At 37.0% G+C, this 20,355-nt stretch overlaps 1 protein-coding gene and 1 pseudogene across 6 annotated transcripts in view; both read right to left on the bottom strand.

Annotated features, from left to right (window-relative positions):
• Positions 1-20,355, bottom strand: part of ZNF438 (zinc finger protein 438) — a 172,767-nt gene that overhangs the window by 67,543 nt on the left and 84,869 nt on the right. The window lies entirely within an intron of this gene.
• LOC121014553 (probable ATP-dependent RNA helicase DDX10) lies at positions 4,623-7,342 on the bottom strand (annotated as a pseudogene).

The following is a 20,355-nucleotide window of genomic DNA, read 5'->3' as shown; positions in this document are numbered from 1 at the left end:
CCCCTAGTTTGCATTCCCACCAACAGTGCACAAAGGTTCCTTTTTCTACACGTCCTTGCCAACACCTGTTGTATCTTGTGTTTTTGATTTTAGCCATTCTGACAGGTATGAGGAGATATGTTATTGTAGTTTTGATCTGCATTTCCCTGATGATGAGTGATGATGAGTATCTTTTCATGTATTTTTGGGGCATCTAGATGTCTGCTTTGGAGAAATGTCAGTTCACATCTTCTGCCTATTTTTTAATTGCATTCTTTGGTTTCAGGGTGTTGAGCTATATCAGTTCTTTATTATATTTTGGATACTAAGCCTTTATTGGATATGTCATATGCAAGTATCTTCTCCCATTCTGTAGGTTGCCTTTTACTTTTGCTGACTGTTTTCTTCACTATGTGGAAGCTTTTTATTTTGGTGCGTCCAACTGTTTACTTTTGCTTTCATTTCCCTTGTCTCAGGAGACATACCTGGAAAAAAGCTGTTTCAGCCAATGTCGAAGAAGTTAATGCCTGTGTTCTCTTCCAGGATTTTTATGGTTTCAGGTCTGACATTTATATCTTCAATCCATTTTGTATTTATTTTTGTGTATGGTATAAGAAAGTGGTCCAGTTTTCCCAACACCACTTGTTAAAGAGACTGTCCTTTTTCCCACTGGATATTTTTTCTTGCTTTGTTGAAGATTAATTACCAGATAGCTGTGGATTTATTTCTGGGTTTTCTACTCTGTTATATTGATCTATGTGTTTATTTTTGTGCCAGTATCATACTGTTTTGATCATTACAGCTTATTAATACCACTTCAAGTCTGGAATTATGATGCCTTCAGCTTTGCTTTTCTTTTTCAAGACTGCTTTAGGTATTCAGGACCTTTTGTGGTTCCATACAAATGTTAGTATTGTTTGTTCTAATTCTTAAAAATGTTGATGGTATTTTGATAGGCGTTGCATTAAATGTGTAGATTGCTTTGGGTAGTATAGACATTTTAACAACATTTGTTCTTCCAATTCATGAGCATGGAATGTTTTTCTGTTTTTTTGAGTCATCTTCAATTTCCTTCATCAGTGTTTTGTAGTTTTCAAAGTACAGTCCTTCACCTGTTTGGTGAAAATTCATATATTCCTAGGTTTCTTATTATTTGCAGTGCAACTGTAAATAGGATTGTTTTCGTAATTTCTCTTTCTGCTGCTTCATTATTGGTGTATAGAAATGCAACATATTTCTGTAGCTGATTCTGTATCCTGCAGTTTTACTGAATTTGTGTATCAGTTCTACACAAATTGGTAGAGTCTTTTAAATTTTCTCTCTCTATATACTATACTATCATGTCAACTGCAAATAGTGAAAGTTTTACTTCTTCCATATCAATTTGGATGCTTTTTATTCTTTTTGCTCTGTTTGCTGGGACTAGGACTTCCAGTACTATGTTGAATAAAAGTGGTAAGAGTGGTCATCCTTATCTTGTTCCTGATTTTAGGGGAAAAGCTCTCAGTTTTTCCCTATTGAGGATGATGTTAGCTATGGTTTTTTATATATGGCCTTTACAATCCTGAAATATGTTCCCCCTAAACCTACTTTGTTGAGGGCTTTTACCATGAATGGATGTTGTACTTTGTCAAATGCTTTTTCTGCATCTACTGAAATGATCATAGGGTTTTTATCCTTATTCTAATTGATGTGGTATATCACCTTGATTGATTTGTGAATATCGAACCATCCTTACAACCCAGAAATAAATCCCATTTGATTGTGATAGTTTTTTTAAGTGTATTTTTAGATTCAGTTTGCTAGCATTTTACTGAGGGTTTTTACATCGTGTTCATCAGGGATATTGGCCTGTAGCTCTTTTTTTAGTGGTGTCTTTATTCACTTTTGGTATTAGGATAATGCTGGCCTCATAGATGAATGTGGAAGTTTCCCTTCCTTTCCTATTTTTTGTAATAGCTTTGAGAAGAATTAGGTATTAACTCTTTAAATGTTTAGTAGAATTCACCTGTGAAGCCACCTGGACTTTTGTTTGTTGGGAGTTTTTTATTTACTGATTCAATTTCTTTGGTGATTATTGGTCTGTTCAAATTTTCTATTTCTTCCTGGTTCAGTTTTAGTAATTTATATGCTTCTAGAAATTTATCCATTTCTTCTAGGTTGTCCAATTTTTTGGCATTTAGTTTTTCATAATATTCTCTTATAATTATTTGTATTTCTGTGGTCTTGGTCATTTCTCCTCTGTCATTTGTGTTATTTGAATCCTTTCTCTTTTGTTCTTGGTAAGACTGGCCAGAGGTATATCAATTTTATTGATTTTTTTTAAAGAACCAGCTCATTTCATTGATCCATTCTACTAGGTTGTTTTTTTTTTTGTTTTTTGTTTTTTGTTTTTTTTAGTTTTTAATATCAGTTATTTCTGCTCTAATCTTTATTATAATTTCCTTCCTTCTGATGACTTTAGGTTTTGTTTGTTCTCTTTCTAGCTCCTATAGGTGCAAGGTTAGGTTGTTTGAGATTTTTCTTGCTTCTTGAGGTAGGACTGTATTGGTATAAACTTTTCTCTTGAAGTGCTTTTGCTGCATCCTAAAGGTTTTGGACCATTATGTGGTCATTTTCATTTATTTCCACGTACTTTTTTATGTCTTCTTTTATCTCCTGGCTGACCCATTCATTGATTATTAGCGTGTTATTTAAACTCCATTTATTTGTGGTCTTTCCAGACTTTTTTCTTGTGGTTGACTTCTAGTTTCATAACACTGTGGTCAGAAAAGGTGCATAGTATGTATGACTTAAGTCCTCCTGAATTTGTTTAGGCTTGTTTTGTGGGCTAATATGTGAGCTATTCTGGAGAATGCTCCATGTGCAGTTGAAAGAACGTGTCTGCTGTCTTAGGGTTGAATGTTCTGAATTATCTGTTAAATCCATCTGTTCCAGTGTGCCATTCAGAGACATTGTCTCCTAGTTGATTTTCTGTTTTGATGATCTGTCCGTTGATGTAAGTGGGGTGTTAAAGTCCCCTACTATTATTGAATTATTAATTCATTTATTTATGTCTGTGATTAAGTCTTTTATGTATTTGTGTGCTTCTATGTTGGGTGCATAAATATTTATAATTGTTCTATCTTTTTGTTGGATTGTCCTTTATTATTATATATATAAGTGTCTTTTTCTCTTGTTACAGTCTTACTTTTAAAATTTATTTGGTCTCATATAAGTATTGCTACTCCAGCTTTAACATCCATTTGAATGACAAATGTTTCTCGAACCCCTCACTTGAAATCTGCACGTGTCTTTAGGTGTAAAATGAGTCTCTTATAAACAACATATAGATGAGATTTTTTTTTTTTAATTCATTTTGTCACCACTATGTCTTCTGACTGGAGTGTTTAGTCCATTTCTATTCAAAGTAATTATTGATAGGTATGCATTTATTGCCATTTTATTACTTGTTTTATGATTGTTTCTGAAGATCTTCTCTGATATTTTCATGTCTCTCATGTTTTGCAGATTTTCTTTAGTGATATATTTGGATTTCTTTTTTTTATTCTTTGCATGTTTATTAGTGGCTTTTGATATACGATTACAATCAGGTTTGTACATAATAACCTCTTCTGCACATAGCAATCTATAAAGAACCTGTTCTTTTCTCCTCCCTTCCCTGTGTTTTAGGTATATGCTATTATATATTATATCCTTTTGTTCTGTGTGGGTTCCTTGGTTCATTTTTTTACAGAAATATTCACTTTTACTACTTTTGCATTTCCCATCCTTATACTATCACTTTTGGCCTTTCCTTTCCACTCAAAGAGTCCCCTTTAATATTTCTTGCAGGGCTGGTTTAAGGGTCACAAACTCCTTTAGTTTTTGTTTGTCTGGGAAACTTTTCACCTTTCCTTCTATTCTGAATGATAGCCTTGCTGGATGGAGTATTCTTGGCTACAGATTTCCCCCGTTCAGCACTTTGAATACATCATGTCATTCCCTTCTGGCTTGCCAAGTTTCTGTTGAAAACTCTCCTGCTAGCCTTATGCTTTTTCCCTTGCCAGTTACTGACTTCTTTTGTCTTGCTGATTTTTAATATTTTTATGTACATTGTATTTTGCCAATTTAATGACACTATGTCTTGATGTGGGTCTGCTTTTGTTGAATTTGATGGGCATTCTCAGTGCCTCCTGGATCTGGATATCTGTTTCTTTCCCAAAATTAGGGAAATTTTCAGCTATTATTTCTTCAATTAAATTTTCTGCCTCCTTTTGTCTATCCTCTTCTTCTGGGACTCCTGTAATACAAATGTTATTATGTCTGATGGAGTCACTAAGTTCCCTAAGTCCATTCTCATTTTGCATAATTCTTTTTTCTCTCTTTTGTTCATCTGGATTACTTTCCATTACCCTGTCTTCTAGGTCACTAATACGTTCCTCTGCTTCTTCCATCCTGATGTTCATTCCATTAAGCGTGTTTCTCATTTTGTTATTTGAGCTCTTTATTTTTGCTATGTTATTCCTTATCTCTGGGTTTCACTCATATCTTCCACTCTTTTCTCAAGTCCAGTGGCTATCCTTATGATCACTGCTTTAAATTCTGTCAGTCATGTTACTCATATCTGTTTTGCTTAGATCTCTGGCCGTGGCCTTGTCCTGTTCTTTCATTTGGGATAATTTTCTCTGTCTCATTCTGTCTGCCTCTCCTTCTGTTTCTGTGTGTTAAGAAAGTCAGCTATGCCTTCTACTCTTGAAAGTAGTGATTTTATGAAGAAGAGGTCCTGGATTGCCCTGCAGTGTAATGTTCCCTGTTCACCAGAACCTGGCATTTTAGAAGAGTATCCTATGTACGTTGTTTACACCCTGCTGTTGTGTCTGAGTCACTTTTCCTTTCAGTGCACTCGTTTGCACTGACTCTCTACCAGTTGTGGCTGTTCTTGCTCTCTGTGGTGTTAGTAGGACCCAGGCAGGCCAGCTCTGAGGGGTTCTACCTGTCAGGGAACTTGGGAGTAGAGCAGTGATGTTAGCAAAATTTACACTGGGCCACTAGTCCAATGCTGAATCTCCTGAAGTGCTGTAGCAGCTGGGGTCTGTGCACCAGAGCAGCTGGGCGGGGTGGGGGTGAGGCGATGAGGCCGGGCATGGTGCAGTGGCTGGATACAAATGCACACCGGCAGCTGTGCATCAGCGGCTGGGCAGGGTACTCACAGGGCTTAAACAATATTTGCCCTGAGCCCAGGGTCCAGGCAGCAGGCGTGGAGTGGGTGAGTCCTCAGGAGAATTCATGGGTGTGGCCCGCTGCTAGCAGGTTAGGTACCTGTTGTCTGTGCAGCACTGCCTCTCACAGATGGCTGTGTTTATGCAGGGGGGAAAATGGTGTCTGCCAGCTCCCTCGTTTTCAAAGATGTCCCCCAACATGCTCTAAAATCAGTATAAACAGATCTGTCTCCTCTTTGCCCCTGGCTTTGTGTTAACTGTTTTTATGCTGCCTCTCTATGCAGGCTGCTATCTCTTTAAGGGTGGAGACCCAACTACCACTCACCCTCTTAGCTCATCCACTGAGTCCACTGACTACTGAAATTCCAGGTTCCAAGTCCCACTGGTTTTACAAACTCCTGAAATTCAGCCTCTCTGGCTTTTAAAGCCAAATACTATGGGGATTAGTGTTCCTTATGTCTCTGTTATGAGGGCCCATTTCTCTGCCCTATCTGTGCACACAGTTCCATCAGTCTTCAGATCACCCTCCAGTTTATTGTCTTGGATGTGGATGGTATCTAGTTGTAAATGTGGGACAGGATGAGTTCAGGGTCCTTCTTCTCCACCATCTTCTTGGCTTCTCTTTTTTAAAGTCTTTTCTCCATATGCTTTGCCTTAGCTTTCTTCATATACTTTCCTTAGTCAAATTTATCCTCAACCCAAAACCTTTCTTTTGCTTTATTAAGGTTGGTATTGGTATGATCCTCTTCCTTGGTATCTTTCACAATACATTTCTACATTGGTGGTCAATGGTGAACCAACTTCCCTTCATCAGTAAACACTGTTTTCTTATTCACTTAAAATGTATCATTACTTGGTTTCTGTGATTTGATTTTCTGTGCCTCATCAGTATTAGGAGCAGACTCAGTTTGAGGCCTTTTGTTTTTACCACTTTTTCTTCCAATTTCCCCTTCATCTGTTTCACTCTTTCTCCTCCTCTTCCCTTTCTTCATTATTAATACCACTGGCCAGCTTGCACTCTTCTTTTGCTTCTGGTCTCTTTCTACCTTACTGAAGAATGGACATTTTCTCATTGAAATAAGCTCTGAATTCTACCTAGTCAATTGCGAGACACAGAGCCCTAACTCATTAGCAATTCTTTGGTCAATTCTTTCTACGTTTTCTGAAGAAATCTTATTCATGGTTTCACAGCAAGACCAAAAGACATAACACATTTGGGTAAAGGTAACTTACTCAAATCAAATGATTCTTCATCATTCATCATATATGAATGAGGTAGAAAACAAAATACCTTTGAGCTCTTTCTTAATTGCTGATCTTAGGCTAAAAATGACTCTAGTTATTTATTAATTTTTTCCTCTAGATATCCTTAAGTTTTTCTGGATTGATTTTTATTTCCTTCATAGGCACTTTATTCTCAAGAAGTTGCTACACCATCCTTTTTACTTCTGAGAGAAGTAAAATTAATAAACCTTCATCATCTACTTGGCAGGTCTATCTGCTCTGTGAATGTGAGTTGCCATCCTCTGGGTAATCAAACTGAAGAACCCAATTCACAGCTCAAATGTCCAATACCCTGGCTGTAGTATCAGGAGCAAAGAGCACCGTCAGCTCTCTTGCAGATAAACTTATTGCAGACTTCCATTTTAGTCATCTGTTGCTGTCAACCACAGAAGTCATGAAGAGAAATACCAGAGTATATAGGCAGTAGAAAACTTGGTTTAGACACTAAACCTCTTTACAACTGAAAAAATATATATGTTTTACTTCTTCAGATGGCTTTTCAAAAAGGAATGCAGGATACTTATTTTTTACCACAGCTCACAAACTATGTAGTTTTGTTCCAAACTGACAGTGGTGGTATATTTTTTATTTCCTCACCAACATAAACATATTTGGACTTTTCCTAACTTAAGCATACAAGGTCTTTTACAGATTTGATTTATTTTGCCTAGAAAAAAGCAAATAAATCTTTCTGGGGAAGATTTTTGATAATACCACTCATAGTATAGTATCAGCAAAGTTGATGTCTAAGATTCTACCTTATCATGAACTAACTTTTGGAGACTGGTATCATGAAAACTTATGGCTTCATTCTTATGTTTAAGAAGTCAAACCAGTAGCAAAACAAGTATATTTATGCAGTTGACTTTCTCAAACATGTTGTCTCAGATCCTTTCTATCAATGATGAGACTACTGGAAAGTCACGATTCTTTCCTATTTCTTGAGAAACAGATCAGTTCTTTCTTACCTATTCTTTTCTTGAAAATCTTTTAAGTATATTCCATCGTATGAAATCTTGCACTGAATGAAATCGGAAGCCAACATAATTTCCTGCCTTATAAATAACTTGACCTATTGCCTGGCTCCCCATCAAAATCTTTCTTGACTTCTGAAGTCCAGCAACTTTACTAAAAAAGGCCCAGTCACACACTATGCCCTTTCAATCTTCAGATTCCAGTTGTCTTTTATTTCAGAAAAGCTTAATCTCTAAGCATTAGTTTTGCTTCATTAGCTTGGGTATTGTGTGTACAATTATATATATAATGGATCCTCTCTGCCTGTCTTCTGTATCAGCAGTCGACAAACTGAGGTACACTGAGGCTACACGAAGACTTCCCAAGAGATATGTGCACACAGTGTTAAGGCAATCAAATTCCAGATCTTCAGCTTCCATCTTTTCTACTACTGATCTTTCTGGAAATGTACCTGCAGCTAAGGTCAGTCTCTTTCTCATTTCCTCTTCCCCTCCTTCACAGTCATTTTTCCCACTTTACAAAAGAAATGCATACTACTCACTAATCCTATCTAGTGCATTTCCCTGGAATATAAAAACTCTCCAGGATGTCAAACATAGAAATCCTCCCTTTAATCGAGGCAATACAAGGATTTGTTCTTCCCTCATCGTGTATATATACAAGTAACATATATTTTATTAAGAAATGGAGTATGTACGCGGTCCGTGAGTTCGAGCCCCGCGTCGGGCTCTGGGCTGATGGCTCAGAGCCTGGAGCCTGTTTCCGATTCTGTGTCTCCCTCTCTCTCTGCCCCTCCCCCGTTCATGCTCTGTCTCTCTCTGTCCCAAAAATAAATAAACATTGAAAAAAAAAATTAAAAAAAAAAAAAAAAAGAAATGGAGTATGTGGGCCTGTGCTAGTATATTATAAGTTCAGATATATAGCAGAATGAAGGAGTAGTGAGGGCATTTTCACTTAAGGACCGTACATCTTCTGTATCCTTATTATTGTAAAAGAATCATCGCAACTTTGGAAGACTTCAGCAAACACAAAGCAAAGAAATATTGAAGGCAGCAGTATCTTACTGTCTCCAGGCAACGCATAGTAAGGCTCTGTGCCTTATCTATTTATCTATATTAGAATTAGAATTCAGCTGTGTGATCGTCGTCATGGAGACATACATTAACATATTTATTTGAGCTGAAAAGTCAAGTTGGACTCTTACCCACAGAGGAAGTCTGATTTGAAAGATAAACTTGAAACTGAAGACTAGCTTTGTCAATTAGATTAAATGACAATCATTTTACTTAGATTGAGTGATCTACATTTATAGCTGGAAGGTTTTGATAAAAAATACATTTCAGACATATGTTAAGACAAAAAATTTCTCTAAAATCTTACTGTATATTGGAGAATATGTATTAAAACTAATAGTGTTTCTAAACAACGCTTTCTAACTATTTTGGGTCGGACAAGGTGTCTCTGTAAACTAGTAATAGGTTTTAATCATCATTTGGCAAGTCTTATTAGTTAAGCTTTCTTGATAAACTTCCCTGAACTGACAAAGTGATAATAAATCCCTCTGCAAGTCAAGTGGTTTCCATTCTTTGCTTTCAACCAGTGATTGAGCAATTGAGTTATCAGTATATACATCATTACAATAATTTATAGATCACTTCATGATTTCTGGTACAAAACTCAGCAGGATGAGAAAAGTTAATAAATGATGCAGTTCTGGCCTATTACAAGCACGAATATTTTAAATCTCAAGGTGTTAGGGGCACCTGGGTGGCGCAGTCGGTTAAGCATCCGACTTCAGCCAGGTCACGATCTCGCGGTCCCCGAGTTCGAGCCCTGCGTCAGGCTCTGGGCTGATGGCTCAGAGCCTGGAGCCTGTTTCCGATTCTGTGTCTCCCTCTCTCTCTGCCCCTCCCCCGTTCATGCTCTGTCTCTCTCTGTCCCAAAAATAAATAAACGTTGAAAAAAAAAATTAAAAAAAAAAAATCTCAAGGTGTTATGTCATTCTTTGACTGTGTATTTGACTTGGTTCAGTTCTCTCATTTCTAATCTCTATGACCTCACTATTTTACTGTACCATCTTTTTTCTTGCACTCCTTCCAATTATGTTTTCATTTCTTTGGTAGTTTTGTTTTTTTTCTTCAACTTCTTTCCTGAGTTCTGCTTCAAATTTTACCTTTAAGTTTACTTATAATTAATTTAAAAGTTGTAGTTTAACCATTTCCCATCTTGTATATGATGTGAGATAGGAACCCAGTATTATTCTCCTTCATCTGAGCAATCTCTTGCCTCAGCATCATCTACTGAAAAATCTATCTCTCCCCACTGATCTACAATACCAGTTCTCTCAGAAATCTGAGTTCTAGGGGCACCTGGGTTGAGCGTCCCACTTCGGCTCAGGTCATGATCTCGCAGTTCGTGGGTTCGAGCCCCGCATCAGGCTCTGTGCTGACTGCTTGCTCAGAGCCTGGAGCCTGCTTTGGATTCTGTGTCTCCTTCTCTCTCTGCCCCTCCCCCGCTCACACTTTGTCTCACTCTGTTTCTCAAAAATAAATAAATGTAAAAAAAAAATTAATTACAAAAAAAAGAAATCTGAGTTCTATATATAGATGGATCTGTTTCTGAATTTTCTATTCTTTCCAATGACCAACTTTTATATCCTTATACAACACGTTGGTTTAATTATTAGTTTTATATTATTATTAAATAAGGAGGAAAAACACTTTGTTCTTCAGGAGTATCTTTGTAATTTTTGGATCATCTTCTTTAAAAAATTTTTTACACCAATATTCTATTGATTGACCTTTTAAAATATAATTTTCTATAGAATTCTAATGTCTTTTTTACAACTGTGAACATAATCACATAACATTTTCTTTTCTTTCTTTTCATTTATTTGTTTATTAAGTTTTTAATTCTAGTATATTTAACATAGTATTCTATTAGTTTCAGGTGTACAATATAGTGAGTCAACAACTCCATACATCACTTGGTGCTCATCATGACAAGGGTACTCCTTAATCCCATCACTATTTGCCCCATGCCCCATCTCTCTCCCCTCTGGTAACCATCAGTTTGTTTTCTATAATTAAGAGTCTATGTCTTGGTTTGTCTCTTCTCTTTCTTCCCTTTCTTCATATGTTTTGTTTCTTAAATTTTGTACATGAGTGAAATCATGTGGTATTTGTATTTCTCTGACTTATTTCGCTTAGCAGTGTACTCTCTAGCTCTATCCATGTTGTTGCAAATGGAAAGATTTCATTCCTTTTTATGGCTGAATAATATTCCATTATATATATATACATATATATGTATACACACACACACACACACACACACACACACACACTTCTTTATCCATTCATCTATCAGTGAACATGTGGGCTGCTTCCATAATTTGGTTCTTGAAAAATAATGCTGCTATAAACATACAAGTACATGTACCCCTTCGAATTAGTGTTTTTGTATTCTTTGGGTAAATACCTACTAGTGTGGTTACTGGATCTTAGGGTAATTCTATTTTTAACTTTTTGAGGAACTTCCTTACTGTTTTCCACAGTGGCTGCACTAGTTTGCATTCCTACCAACAAGTGCACAAGGGTTCCTTTTTCTCCACTTCCTTACACTGGTTATTTATTTTGTTTTTGATTTTAGCCATTCTAACAGGTGTGAGGTGATACCTTGTTGTACTTTTGATTTGCATTTTCCTGATAATGAGTGATGTTGAGCATCTTTCAAGTCCAGAATTATAATGTTAGGTATCACCAAAATAACAACAACAATAAAAATAATAATAGCGTGAGTAGCAGTAATGTTAAAACCCCCCAAATCTGATAGGAATCTGATTCTAAGTGCATTAAGAGTATTAACATCTTTGCAAACTTTAGTCTCCCAATACATTAATAGGGCGTTTCTATTTAATTGGATCATAGTTAATGTTCAACAGAAGTTTATAGTTTTCTCAATAAAGGTCATAGACATTATTTGTTAAGATTTATCCAAATGTTATTTATATTGTGTTGTATATTACATTCTATATTGTAAACTGTGTAATTTTAAAATTACATTTACTATAGTAACTACCAGGGAGAAATCCAGCAGATACCACCTTCACCAACTGGTCGAGGTTAACACTACTAGTAATGTCATGTTGTATGATAAAATCATGAGGTCCAGTCTCCAAAAGACCTCACCATTACTCTCCAAAAGTGACAGGGCCCTAAATAGAAAAGACCAAGGAATAGCTGCAAACTGGATTAGGATTAAATAGATACAGCTACCTGGATTTGATCCTGAAGTAGACAAAGGGTGTAAGTAGAAAAACTGGGAAAATCCAAATAAAGGCATAGGTTAGTTAACATTATTGTACCAGTGTCAACTTAGTTTTGAAAAAGTAGAGCATGGCTATGTAGGATGCTAATTATTTCACAATAAATTGTTCTTAAAATTATATTCTCTGTCTTGTTGTTGTTGTTGTTGTTGTGGCTGGTCTACAGAAATTTAATTGGCTTACCTATACTAATTTTGCATCCAAAAACCTTGCTAAACTCTCTAGTTAATTCTAGGAATTTAGCCATAGAGTTCTGGAAATTTTCTACGTATCATTTGTCAATAATGACAGCGTTTTTTTCTTCATCTCCATTCCTACACCTTTTCTTTTATGACCCCACCCCCCACCTTATTCTGCTGGCTAGGATCTCTGGTAGGATCTCTATTCTATTCTATATTGAATACAAGTAATATCAGGGTCCTTATCTTTTACTGACTTAAATTATTTCCTCTAACATTGGTTGTAGCAACATTTTTTCTAGGTACGTCTCCTGAGGCAAGGGAAATAAAAGCCAAAATAAACTATGGAGACTATATCAAAATTAAAAGCTTCTGTACAGCAAAGGAAAGAACCAAGAAAATTAAAAGACAATCTACTAGATGCGAGAAGATACATGCAAATGACATATCTGTTAAAGGGTTAGTATCCAAAATATATAAAGACCTTAAACAACTCAATATCCAAAAAACAAATAATCCAATTTAAAAATTGGCAGAAGACACGAAAAGACATCTCTCCAAAGAAGATATCCAGATGGCTAAGAGACACATGAAAAGATGATCAGCATCACTCATCATTTGGGAAACGCAAATCAGAAGTATAAGGATATTGCCTCACGCCTGTCAGAGTAGCTAAAACCAAAAACACAAGAAGTTACAAGTATTGGTGAGGATGTGGAAAAAAAAGGAACTCTTGTGCATTGTTGGTGGGAATGCAAACTGGTGCAGTCACTGTGGAAAAGAGAATGGAAGTTCTTCAAGAAATAAAAAATACAATTACCCTAAGATCCAGTAATCACACTACTGGGTATTTACCAAAAAAATAGAAAAACACTAATTCAAAAGGATATATGTACCCCTATGTTTATCACAGCATTATTTACAAGACTCAAGTTATGGAAGCAACCCAAGTGTCCACTGATAGATGAGTGGATAAAGAAGAAATGATACACACACACACACGTATACATATACATGCACACATACACAATGGAATATTATTCAGCCATAAAAACTAATGAACTCTTGCCATTTTCTTTTTTTATCAAAAAAAAAATTTTTAATGTTTATTTATTTTTTGAGAAAGAGAGACAGACAGAGTGTGAGTGGGGGGAGGGGCAGAGAGAGAGAAGAGACACAGAATCCGAAGCAGGTTCCAGGCTCTGAGCTGTCAGCACAGAGCCTGACATGGGGCTCGAACCCATAAGCTGTGAGATCATGACCTGAGCCAAAGTCAGACGCTTAACTGCCTGAGCCACCCAGGCACCCCTTGCCATTTTCAACAACATGGATGGAACTAGAGAGTATAATGCTAATGCTAAGTGAAGTAAGTCAGTCAGAGAAAAACAAATACCATGTAATTTCATTCATATATGTAATTTAAGAAATAAAACAAGCAAAGAAAGGGGAAAAAAAGAGAGACAAACCAAGAAACAGACTTTTAGCTATAGAAAATAAACTGACATTTTCTAGAGGGGAGGTGGGTGGGTGGGGGAATGGGTGAAATAGAAGATGGGGATTAAAGAGTACACTTATTGGGGCATCTGGGTGGCTCGGTCAACTGAGTGTCCAACTTCAGGTCAGGTCATGATCTCACCATTCATGAGTTCGAGCCCCACATCGGGCTCTCTGCTGTCATCACAGAGCCTGCTTCAGATCCTCTTCCCTCCTCTAGCACTGCCCTCCCCCCGTGCTTTCCCTCCCCCACTCACTCTCTCTCAAAAATAAATAAATGTGTTTTTTTTTAACATTTATTTATTTTTGAGACAGAGAGAGATAGAGCATGAACGGGGGAGGGTCAGAGAAAGAGGGAGACACAGAATCTGAAACAGGCTCCAGGCTCTAAAGCTGTCAGCACAGAGCCCGTCGCGGGGCTCGAACCCACGAACTGCGAGATCGTGACCTGAGCTGAAGTCAGACGCTTAGCCGACTGAGCCACCCAGGCGCCCCAAAAATAAATAAATGTTAAAAAAATTAAAGAGTACACTTATCTTGATGAGCACTGACTCATGTGCAAAATTGTTGAATTACTGTATCGTTTCAGTGTTACACCTGAAACTAATGTAACACTGTATGATAGCCATACTGGAATTAAAATAAAGAATTTTTTAAAAAGACTCCATTGTCTCTGTTGATGACCACAGATAATCTTAATTGCATCAGAAAAATCTAAAAATAAGTCAGTTGTTTTTACTTTGAACATTACCACAGAGATAGCAATACCATTGTTTTTATTTTCAAATGCTAAAATGTTCACTCAAAAGGCATAAAAGAGTACAACACAAAGAAAGCAAGGGAAGTAACATGAAGACAAAAAAGAAAAGCAAAATGGTATTATGTTACTAAAACAAAATAGAAGCTGTGACATTAACCATGTTAACCTGTAGACAACATCGTCCCGACTTTACTCTCCCCTGTCACAGTGTGCAGCTGTCACTGAGAAGTGGCTGCCCAGCCAGAGTCGACATTTCTAAACCCTCCCCCAGGTACCCCAGGTAACTTATGGATAGTGGTCTTAGAAACAGTCCTCCCCAGAAGGATGTCAGTGCAAGTGGCTGAAGGTCGGTTCTCAGGTTCAACCTGAACCCTGCAGCATGGGAGGTGTGTGCTCCTGCTCTTTCCCCAACCGCTGGAGGCCTCAGAGGCCCACGTTACAGAAAGTCACCTTCCGATTAGGAATGCCTTCAATACACCGGTTATTAGCAATAAGTACACTTTGACTAGGTTTAACCTATTATACTTTTTGGAGTCCATTTATTACAGTAGTTTTCACTAACATGAAAACTGGTATCTTTGAGTGGGGAGCAGACCAAACAAAAAAACTAAAATATATGGCCACTGCTTAGCAGCCACACAGCAGCAAATAAAGAAACTGAGTAAAGGATGGGAAGATCGTTATGTCGTGTAGTCACAAAACACTTAATAAAAATATTGCCTGCTGAAAGGAACCCATGGTGATAGAAGTAAAAAAAAGTGGTTGCCTTCAGGGGAGCAAAGCAGACAATTAACTGGAAAGAGACATACATCTGGGGTAATGGAAGTATTTTAGATCTTATTTGGGGTAGTGGTTTACAACAGATGTACATGATTGTCAAAACTCACTGAACTGAATGCTTAAGAGCTGTGTGTTTACTGAATGTAAAGTATACCTCAATTATTTTAAATGCCTAAGATAGCTTCAAAGGCACAGTGGTATCTACCAAGTGTATAGCTGGGGGGAAAAGGAGATGGAAAACAGAATACTAGAATAACAATATTACTTTCTGCTCTTACTGAGAATTTACAAGAAAGAAAGGTGCACAGGCAATAACTAAAGAGATTTGAGAGTGGAAATGAGAGGGAACAGAGAATCCAGAAATTTGGGGGCTCCAAGGGCTAGAAACACTGACTATTTCTGGATTTCATACAGTAAGAAAGAAGGCTGAAAAGCTTTGAGCAAAAATGGTCCATTAGATTTTCTCAGGTAAACAGAGGGAAGTCAGCCTTGCCGCAGATCTGGTGAAGTACAGCACCCAGACAGTTGAGAGAGGGAGGAATAGGGTTAAGGAAGCAAAGGAATAAAATAGGATTTTCTGGTGCACTTTTTGGTTAGAGTGACCATATTAATTTATTGTCGAAACTGGGATAGTTTTCAGAGTGAAAGGGCATTATTACTCACCATGCACAAGAGATATAAACTAAAACTCTCTGCCAGTCTTCGACATGTAGTCACTCTATTACTAGCACATGGAATTAACTGGAAGAAGATAGATCAGAGCCAACTAAGTTTCAGAGGAAATAACATGGACAAAAACCCCACAAGCCTTGCCTATAAGCCTTTGACCCTTAAAACAATGCGCATGCAGCCAAAATTGCAGGGACAGAAAGTAGGAAATAAAGGTTACATAGCCTCCAAGGAGGACATATTCCCCAATGTCGACATGAGTTGACCTTGGAAAAAAACAAACAAGAAAGAAGCTTCTGGAAGGCAGAATTAGGTCCTAGAGAATAATGAACAATGGAATTCCCTCTAGAGACCAGGACCAGAGTGTAATCAAGGGATATCTTCTAACCTACGCAAAAATTTCTTCAAAATGTTTCTTGCCATTTCCCGCTTTTGTTATTGTCAATATTCCTAATTCTAAATGTTCCCTCAGCGTTAGGAGATTAAACATAAACTTCTAATTTGCTAATTGGGCCCAGTACAATAAGTTATGGGTGCTGAAACATAACATGATGGTGGTAAGAATAAATCCCAAAAGTCTTTTACAAAGATCACTGACCTGACTGCCAGGAGGCCATGATTCTCTTCCAACCTTCACTATGAGCTGTGTGACCCTGGGTAAATCATGATTTCTCAGGACTTAAGTTCCCTCAATTAGAAAGTGAATAAGAGGATGCCTTCCAGTTCTAATAATTCTAATTTAAAGTTCTTGACCTTGCTGACCCAAAAGAACTACAAAAATCCTCTATAAAATGTCATTACCTAGACAATACATAATAAACTAGCTGGTCTAGTTTTATAGCAAAAGCTACTCAGCACAATTCTAAAAAGTTATATTGGCAAGAACCATCCTGGCACTCTTTCATGTCTTGAGTTTTCTATATTATTTTGGTTTCATTATAGTACATTAAAGAATAAAATAGAACTTTTTTTTTTAAACTGAGAAAAGACACTTGCCTTCCATTTCATTAGGCTTTAGAAACTAATCCAAAAAGAAAGGAGAAAGTGCACTGTACCTAAACATTTTAATTCTTTTATAGTATTTCCAGATTAAAAGTGAGAATATTTTAAAAACCAATTGCAATTTGGAGTCACTTTCAATCTAATGATACCATAATAAAATACTTTATCAGTCATACAGTCAACAAGAATATTCACTGAATTCTAAAAACATTATTTTTTCAGATAATTAAAATTTGAAAAATATATCTGCTAAATTTCAACTTGTGAGGTCCTTTTTAATTTTCTGGAAGAAAATACCATTTGGGACTCTGCCTTCTTCACTGAGAAAAAAAAAGATAAAAACTAATATTCTATATTAGTTCACGTATATTATTAGTATATTATTAGTTCACGTATATTATTATTATTATATATATTATTATTCTATATTATTCACGTATAAAAATAAAAGCCAAACATTTTAAGAGAGTAAGGCCCAAATTCTGTTAACTTCAAATCACTGTATGTTGGGACAAAGAAAAAAAATGGCAAACATTTTTCAAGTTCTGCTATCACATACCCGAGTACCATCAGTGAGTTTCTAAATTAATCACATTTATTGTCACTGATTATAAACATGAAACTATAGATGTTGGACTAATCAACTCCATTGTATCTTGGGAAAAGTTCATTCTAATAATCTGTTGAGTGGATTAGTGAAGCAAAAGAAGAAAAACGAGATTAAGTACCGTGAAAATACCTCAAATCTGACAGAAATTTGCAGGTGTACCTTAGAATATACAAAAATTTAAGTAAGTTTAAATGATGGAAGATTTATAAGTGAAATATTTTTTTAAAAACGACTTAAGGAGACTATTTAGATATATTTGACAAGTCTCAGGTAAAGGAAGAAATGCTTTCTTTATGATAAAATTACCCCTTAAGAAAAGTCTTCACACATTTAGATGTTTCCATACCAGCACAGATGTTGAGAAGTCTCTTGTTTGCTTTTATTCAAAACACTTTACATATGACAATTTCTTCCTTCTCTTGAAACTTGAAGACTTATCTTTCCTTCTGTTCTAGGAAACTGTCTTATGTTATTTCTTGGATGATTCTCTCCCATTTTCTCTTGTATTAGTGGGCTGCTACTGGACCTGCTGGTTTATGTCACTAATGACTTCTTCCTCAAATTATCTTTCAACAGCTCAGTGAATTTTTTTTAGCCTTTAGATTTCTAATTTTGGGAGTTATTTCCCATTCTTTAATTTTCCTTTCCTTTAATTCTCCTTTTTAAAAAAGACTTATTTTCTATGCAAAAACCTTCTCACATTTTTAAAGACCTGTTTCTTTTCTTTTTCTTTCTTTTTTCTTTGAGAGAGAGCATGTGTGTGTGTGCAAAACCAGGAGCGGCAGGAACGGAGTGGGCAGAGGGAGAGAGAGAGGATTTCAAGAAGGCTCCATACAGCTCGGAGCTGATCAAGGCTCAAGCAGGGCTTGATCTCATGACCATGACATGACCTGAGCTGAGCTGCTCAGGTGCCCCTATAGTTTGTTTCTTTAGTTTCTTACTGCTGTCTCTATAGTTTCTGTCTCATCAGAGCTCTTCCTTTGTGTCCTTTGGGTTTATTTTATCTGTCATATTGGAGTCATCCCTAAATATCTGGTGATCCTTGGCTGTCTATTCCTACTTAAGTGTAAATTATTAGTAGAGCAAGTTGGCAGCTCTGTCTGTGTGTGTGTGGGGGGGGGGGGCCGGCAGCTTGTTGAAGGTGAGTGTCACTGAAAAGCAACCAGGGCAGCAAGCTGGCTTTCTCTGTGGGGGAACCCCTACGGGGACTTTCTCTGAGATCATTCTGTTTCTCTGGAAAATCCTCTAACACTGTGTTTGGTACTTAGAAGTCTGGCTCCTGGTGCTCACTGTTCCTGTGTCCCCATCTTCTGGGTTGGGGGAAGGTACTCATCTGGCTGGGGTTAGACAAGGACCTGGGTGTCCAGCTGGTCCTTTTACAGACTTTCAGCTGGTCATCTGTTTCTAGTGCCATGCCTCACCTCCTCCTTCAGCCTAACCTTTAGTTACAGAACCTTCTAAGGTTCTATAAGGTAAAACTGCTTCCTTACACTATCCTCTTCTGTAGGTGCTTAGGTTTCGCCTTCCTCTACTCCACTAAGTCATGGTATCATACACTTTCTGTATTCATATTTATGAGAAGTACTGATGTCACCCACTTTTTATCAAAAAAAAAAAGGTGGAATTTTTGTTTCTTATTTCCTTTGTTTTGAATGGACATTTTAACAGGAGAAGGTGGAAAGTTCTTTACACGTCATTGTAAAATCAGAAGTTACAGTTTCTGAGTTACTTCACATACCATTTGCAATGGCTGAATTTACCACAGTTTTGGTCTTCTCAGTACACATTCCCAAATCTCTTCTTCTAATTCATTTGGAGAAAGACTCCCTCACTCCCTGAGACCCCGTGGGGTTTTCAGTCACTGGATGCAGGTCTGTGGCAGCACCGGTGAACACGCCCCAGGCTGGCCCACCAGAATACTCCGTTCCCTGGGCCACAGTGATTATTCACCACATGTGGAGCCAAACTGAGTTGATCCATATCTTCCCTGTGGCCAATCGCTAGATGTGCGGCTCAACAAGTTCTCTTCCTGTTGAGATTGCTAAACCAGGAAGATGACAGTCTCAAGCTGCTGGTAGTCATTTTACTGGTTATATGCCTGTCTGAATAATGACGAATAAAGAAACCAGCAGAGCTGAAAGAGGGTCCAGATGAGATCATTTGAGTTCCTGGCTGCAACCATGCTTGAAGCCAGATGCACCTCTGGAAACCATAGCTATGTAAACAATTAAGTTCCTTTTATTTTCATAAGCTGGCGTGGGCTGGCTTTCTTTCACTTGCAACCAAAGGAGTCCTGATGAATTCATCATTTAATCAAAATGTTCCAAATTAGTAACACTTGAACTATAAAACACCACTTCTTCACCAAAATTAAACAGCCTAACTTCTTTTATTAAAATAAAATCACAATCATAAGTAACATATATGTATGTCCCTTCTATCTGAATATTCTGTTTCCAGAGTAGAAGGATCTTTGAGAAGGAGGCATATATACTCTGTAGTATTACAAACCCCAGAGTCACTAGCCTACAGAATGATTTTCTTCCAGGTACTTAAAAAAGTCTTGTCATTTCTTTAAACCTTCTCCATCAGTTTTTAAAAAAACTCAAGTTGCATGGTTATCTTACATAAAGGCTATGTGGAAAAACAAAATAATATATCTCAAAATATTTGTTCCATTAGGAGGAAAAGTTTGGTTGATATTCAAATAATTATTCAGCCTCAATCTCTGACCAGGGACTGGAAACAAGGATAATTTCAACCCAAGTATTTTTGGGAAGGAAGATGGTAATAACATGCCTCCAAGGAGACAGGTGGGGATGCTTAGAAGTCATGTGTTCCTTGGATGTTCTCCCTGGTATAACTTCCCCATTACTGTCTGCAGTCCAGTGCTCACCAATCTAATGGTCATTGTCTAAGGCTCTAGGTTTGAAGACGTTGCCTGCGTCTTTAGTGATTTCGAGTACATTTAGAGGCCATGCAGGTAATCTAAAAAAAATGAGTAAGCTAAGCATTCTAAATGTGTTAGAATTACTTTATTTGCATTAAAGAGTAAATCTTATTAAAATTCAGTCTCTCTCACTCTCTGTTTTTAT

This window comes from Herpailurus yagouaroundi, unplaced genomic scaffold (assembly GCF_014898765.1).
Source record: "Herpailurus yagouaroundi ecotype Mexico unplaced genomic scaffold, PumYag 203, whole genome shotgun sequence".
Lineage (NCBI taxonomy): Eukaryota > Metazoa > Chordata > Mammalia > Carnivora > Felidae > Herpailurus > Herpailurus yagouaroundi.
The sequence above is the reverse complement of the archived record's forward strand: the minus strand, read 5'-3'. Positions and strand labels throughout refer to the sequence as shown.